We start from the raw sequence: 6654 nt of genomic DNA on the forward strand, positions 1-6654 counted from the left end.
TGTATATATTTGAAATATATTTAATGTATATATATATATATATATAAAATTATATATATTGTTATATGTATGCATATATATTTATATATATGAAATATATGTAATATATATAATTATATCACACACACACACACACACACACACACACACACACACACACACACACACACACACACACACACACACACACACACACACACACACACACACACACACACCACACACATATATATAACTACACACATTCACAATTATATCTTTCACAAAGCACATACATAGTTAGAGAAGAGAGAAAGACCGAGCGGGCAAGGAAAACGGAGAAAACGAGACAGGGGAGAGGCAGACAAAGAGAGGAAAGCAGTTGAGTGACGAAAGAATGAATAAGCGTGCATCAGAGTGACTGAATAAGTATATGATAATCACCGTGTTTGTTTATTCCCTGTGTGCACGTGTGCGCCAGCGAACGTTCTCGCATTTTCGGGTCAAGCAACTCCGAAATGCAGCGCCATTATTCATGTCGGGCCCCGGGGTTGCTGACACCCCGGGAGTCTAATCTCGGCCAAAGACTCTGATCGACGTTCGACTCTCACGGGCGGATGTGAAAAAGTCCATAAAAAGCGTAGTTATAACGTAGCCCCGGAAACAAGCTTCTTCTGAGGCTGCTCCCCTTCGGTAACGAGGGGTTCCAACACCCAGCACCTAATCACCTAATCAGTAATCAACTCGGGCACTAGCCAATCACCGGGCTTGGAGCTACTCATAACCACCCTCTGGTTAGAAGGAACATTATCCTACACCGACATCTCTTATTCCACATGACTGATGTATAATAACCGCGCGCGTCATTCAGGGCAGCGACCATCTGTGACCGCTGGTAACGCGTTATGTGTAAGTAGGTGCACGCAGGAGGGGGAGGTGGGTGTGTCGCGGCTGTCTGGGAGTGGGAAGTGCGCTGTTGTGGAGGCAAGGACGGCGGGGGGAGGGGAAGGAGGGGCCACTCATCCACCCGTTAGAACACTACTTTCTGCAACAAGATTGAGCAACGAACCTGCATTACGAAGTGTTTAAAAACTTTGGAGACTTCAAGTCAAGTGCGACGACGAAGCGTTCTCACCATGAGCAGCGACGTCGCCAGCGTCAGCATCTCTTGTTCCAAGTGTGTCAAGGAGAGAAATAACGGATTGATTCCCACTACTGCAGTCGAGTGAGTGAAGGACCGCCATTGTGTTCCGTCATCAAAGACGGCAAAGGCAGCGGTGTAGCGATTTCCCGCCGCCATACACAACCAAAGGCAATTCCCGCTACCTGTCGTGTTATCGCGCGGGGCCGCGATGTTTTTTTCCCCTTCGCCGTTCGTGTCTCCAGCGAGCCGATCAAGCCATTACCGCTAATTAGATGGTTGAGACAGGGAAAAGTTTTTGAGAGGGACGGGGTGGCCCAAATTGTCAAGGGAAGCCTATTAAGGGGCCATGGGCCCGTTTGACGGGTCACGGTAGCCAAGAGTATGTGGTCTTAATTAGCAGCTGTTTTAGTCGTTTGTGTAAATAAGATGTTAGTGTTTGAGATCACGTGTTCCTAATCCTTTAAACTGGATGCGTTCTTTTCAATGTATCTAAATTTGTCGCTGACATAATGGTTGCAGTTTTTAGTGGTTGTGTAATTGTCATTGTTATTGTTACTGTCAGAGCAGTCATTATCATTACCATCATTATTTTATTCAAATTTATTATCATAGTTTTACTCACATTCGTTATTATTTTGTATACATTAATCATCCCTACTCGATTCATAATCATCATATAATGCGTATTCATCATCATTATCATATTCAGCATTGTAAATAACTGTTATTATTTTCATGGGGTATCTAAAGTACCATTAACATAATCATTACAGCGTCTCGCCTCACTGTCTGAGTAAATGAAACCCAGTCCTATATTTAAGTGCATCATTACTCAAAAGCTGTCGTTGACAAGCAATTCGTCGTTTAGGTCGTATTTGCGTAGCACATTACGCACCCCGTCGACCCTAGCATGACGTGTCGTCCACCGCTGAGCCATCAATTCCCGGGTCCTAAACCATCAATCCATCCCAACTGTCGCTTGAATTGATCAGTAATTACGGTATAGCACAGCCGATAGAGGAAAAATGGGCCCCAACACCCCACTACCTTTGCGGGAGTTGACGAAAACAAATTGCCTAGGCTTCCTGGATCCTCGGCCTCTCTCACAGGGCATCATCAGGTTTTTAGTATATTATATAAAGATATCCGGAGGTGGCGGGACTGATGGGCCTACCTGCCCCCCCTCCACCCCCTCCAGCGGCGAGGACTTGTGACCAAATAATAGGGTATAATTGCGCGGTCTGGAAAGAAACCCTTCATTGGGCTGTTTCCGTTATTTTGTCAAAAAAATGAATGAATCTTTGAATGTACGCAGTGCGGGGGTTTAGAAAGTGTAGCGGAGATATATTAATGTGTCAAGGGTGCTCCACCATGATTACAGGTCGTGGAACGGCGATTGTTATTTCTAAAATTACGTGTTCATTTTTTTTTTTTTTTTTTTTTTACGTTTTGTTTTTACTTTCTGCTTTCGGTCAGGTCTGTCAGATGAAATCAGCTTGATGTCAGTCATATTTTTTCCAAGCTTACGATGTTGATCAAAAGGTTTCATGGACGAACATGATGCTTTATTTATCTACTAACACCGTCATAAAAATTTCAGCATAAGAGTTTGGATACTATTGCAAACATGCATAATACTACACCCTACGTCGTTTCCCCGATATGTGTATCAAACAGTAACGACTTCTCAAATAACCCATTGTGACACTGCTCAGCGCCCTGGATCAAGCCCTGAAAATTGCACCATAAAAACGTCCCTTCTGACAAGGCTTTCCAATAACCCACAGTCTTTAACAGCGCCAACTATCCGGCACCACCGTCTGCGACCAGTTGCAGGTAATTCATCCATCCTGCCGTCCATACAAGCTTTTCGCTATTCTAGCTGTTCGTTCATCCGTATCTCTCGCTCATCCGGACCAGCGCTGACCGAGAGGCGCCGCCCTCCTTCCCGGGTCCCTGTGGTGCGTCGGCCGGGTCGGTCAACGGGTAATCTACACGCCGCGATTGTTCACATAAATCTGGTATTTTCTTCCTTCCGGTAATTGGCAATTCATCACCCTATTTTCTTCCTCTCTCTAATTGCCAATTACTCTCACGGATAGTTTTCTGGCGGGGGACGTCACACATTTATTTATTGGCTTAATTACACATCGCGTCTCCCTACAGTGTCGATTCGGCCGGCGAACGCGAATAATCTTGTCGCTATTTCGCGGCGTTGGGAGAGTAAACAGCGTTCTTGGATGCGTGTGCTTGCTCCCTGTTTACTCGAACTCGCTGCTCGTACGTGACATTTGCTGAAAAATCTGTTGGCAAATCAGGACTAATCAGTTGCTTATTTGAAGATATCTTAACAACAAATTAGAATGATCTCGATCGTCTAGAATGACTTAATTTGTTGGCTTCCAGAAAAAAAAAACATCTAAAAAGCTTTGGGAAGAGAAATGCAGTTCTCTCCCAGTCTGAACATGTAATACCATACGATCTTCAACTTGCCTCTCTTTTTTATTGCAGGTGAGTGGCAAAAAAAGGAACCAGAAGCAGAGCACGCGAAGGTGTGAGCGGTGAGTGCACAAAAACTGCGTTGCCCTTGAGGCTGTGTGACCACGTGTATCGTCTGGATGGACTGGTCCTTACTGCTCTGCACGTATGGCGCGGTAGGTGTGTGTTTACGCGGGGATCTCTCTCTCTCTCTCTCTCTCTCTCTCTCTCTCTCTCTCTCTCTCTCTCTCTCTCTCTCTCTCTCTCTTTCTCTCTCTCTCTCTCTTCTGTTCTCTCTCTCTCTGTCTCTCTCTCTCTCTCTCTCTCTCTCTCTCTCTCTCTCTCTCTCTCTCTCTCTATATATATATATATATATATATATATATATATATATATTCATTCTCTATTCTCCCCTCTCTCCTCCGATCTCCCCTTCCTTCTCCCTTCAGTTCCCCCTCCCCCCTTTCCCTCCTTTCCCCCTCTCAGCTTCCCCTCTCCCTCCTCTCCTTTCCCCCTTCCCCCTCCCCTCCCCTCCCCCTTCCCCCTTCCCCCTTCCCCCTCCCTCCACCTCTCCTCACCGTTCTTCATCTTCCACCTTCTGATCCCAGTCCTTCCCGTGCCTGTGTCTCTCGCGTCGCCTCCCTTTTCACACCGAGAGATCACAGTGCGTTGGAGGAACACGCAGCCCTTCTACGTCAACAATAAAAGTGGCCGGAAGGCAAAAGAAGTGAACCCTCCCTTCGGGCCATCTGCACAAACGCCAGACGACCGCATTATAAACCTTATTATGCTCGAATCACCTTATTTCTGCTCGACGCAGGCAAAAGAGGTGGATATCTGTGGATACCCTTTACCCAGCGCTCTTTTATCTGTCATTCATGCGACTTCACTAAGAGCTTCGGCTTATCCGCGAGCAGCTGAGCTTGTCACTCCGCTGCCTGGCGCCCTACAGCAGCCATTCCCCGCCTCACGGTGCCGGCCTAGAATATCTTATTACTTGGTCGTACTATCTTGGTATCGCACCGCCGTGTGATTAGGGAGCACGCCACGAAACTAGTCTCCCAATGGCTTCTCGCAGAATGGCCATTTTAAAAAGCCAATTGACAATTATGGGATGTTTCCTACTTGTTCGACTGCTGTTTCTATAGTTTGAAATTTCATTTTGTGTTCGCGGATGATCTATTGATCATGTGAATGCGAAGTTCCTAAACCATTGTTGAAAATAAAGAACACAGCTCAGCATCTTCACTCATATTTTTAAAAAATATATTTCTATTTGTTTTTCCATGTCATTTATCATCTTTGTTTTATTTCTCATATTTTCTTTTCATACATCCACATATCTGGTTTCCAAGGCTAAGTCGCAGAGCCTGTCGAGAAAATGTGCAATTCCATGATTTACTTGACTGTGCAACATATTATAGTGGCATAAATAAATGAATAAAAATCTTATCTGCAGTGACAATAGGGTCCATCATCTTTCCTCACACTTGGCAGGCATCACAGGCAAAGAAGGCCAGTGTAAAAAGTAATAATGTCCTAACAACAAAAGCAAAAAAGTTACCGCATTATGCACAGCAAGACACCCTACCTCCCTCTTCCCTCCCTCCCTTCATCCCTTCCCCCTCCCCCCTTCCTCCCTTCCCCAGCCCGCAAAACAAACAAACCCAACTAAAAAAAAAAAAAAAAAAAATCATGCATCTTTTTTTCTCTCCTTTTTCCTCTTCATATCCTTCTGAGGAACAGGGCGATAGAGAGAGACTTGCGCCATCCACGCGGAATATGTCGGTGCCGATGTTGAAGCAGCGCCGAAATACCAAGGTGTCGTCCCGGTTCGAGAGGATGCCGACGTTTCAATTATCACACCTGCTACACGCCGCTCGCCGTCGAAACCTGACGCAGAACTTTTTATTCTCGGATCTTCTATTTTCTTTTTCTCTTTCTCCTTTTTTTTCTTTCTTTTGTTTTTTGTTGTTTATGTGTCTTGATTTGTCTGTAAACGAACTCTAAGTCTTGTGTTTTTTGTGCGATTTGCTATTTTATTTTAGTCTTTGGTCATTTATTTTGGTTATTGATATGTCTTTGGTCATTTATTTTGCTTATTGATATTTTTTGTTGAATTTAATTAGGTATTATGTGTACCGAAAAAGGGTGTTGCAATTAACGGCACACCCACTCGTATGTATGTATGAATAAAGAAAAAAAAATCAATATATTTATATATGTACTTAATTCACATTTATCTTGTTTACATTTACATCCATTCATTCATTTCCTTATTTGTTTATCGATCAGTTTATTTATTGCGCCAATTCTAAAACGACCATGCATATCAATCCGACCACTAGGAAATGATCGATCTCAAACTTCAGAAGTTATCAAGTGATCTCCTGTGTTCGCTGTATCAACCACAACGTCCAGAGGCAAGTGTTCGTTAGACAGCGAACACCTGCAACTTTTTCGGGTGAAAGTTATTGCTTTTGGGATAATAAAACAAAGTTCGACCGACAATGAATTATTGAATTTTCATTATTTTTCCTTGGAAAGGCTATAATTTTTATCATTGTTTATAAGATAAGAATTGGATCGTGGATATTATATCTATTTTAACACTTGGTGTATATTCGTGGAATGGTAGAATTTAAGCTTTTGCTCGACGTTTTCGAATTGAAACAATCATCCTTTTGGCAACAAGCGCACCTGTCGCGATGTTGGCCAATCCACGCACACCATCACACGCCTCTCCCCACGTGTGCAGGCCCGTGGTTCGTAGTGATCATATACCTCCGTCAAATAGTCTACTATCTTTAACAATTCGTCACAACAATATATGCCTTCATTTGCATATCGAGGATGCAGTATACTTCATATCACTTGGCGACGAGGGGAGGGGAGAGGGGAGGGAGGGAGGCAGGATGCGAGACCCTGAGATTACTAGGAGCTGGGGGGGAGGAAGGAAGGAAGGGAGAGAAGGAGAGGATAAGAGAGTGAAAGGAAGGAAAGGCAGGAAGGAAGGGAGGGGGAGAGGGTGGATTAAGGAAGGGAGGAGAAGG

At 44.3% G+C, this 6654-nt stretch overlaps 1 long non-coding RNA gene across 2 annotated transcripts; it reads left to right on the forward strand.

Annotated features, from left to right (window-relative positions):
- The first annotated feature begins 937 nt into the window (after positions 1-937).
- LOC119582498 lies at positions 938-6448 on the forward strand. Of its 2 annotated transcripts, none has more exons than XR_005229642.1 (3): positions 938-1204; positions 3635-3781; positions 5348-6448. It is a non-coding gene; the product is annotated as an uncharacterized LOC119582498 (long non-coding RNA). The 2 variants fall into 2 exon arrangements; XR_005229640.1 differs by having other exon boundaries at positions 944-1204; positions 3635-3777; positions 5348-6445.
- Positions 6449-6654: the final 206 nt, after the last annotated feature.

The sequence above is a fragment of the Penaeus monodon genome, chromosome 2, assembly GCF_015228065.2.
Source record: "Penaeus monodon isolate SGIC_2016 chromosome 2, NSTDA_Pmon_1, whole genome shotgun sequence".
Lineage (NCBI taxonomy): Eukaryota > Metazoa > Arthropoda > Malacostraca > Decapoda > Penaeidae > Penaeus > Penaeus monodon.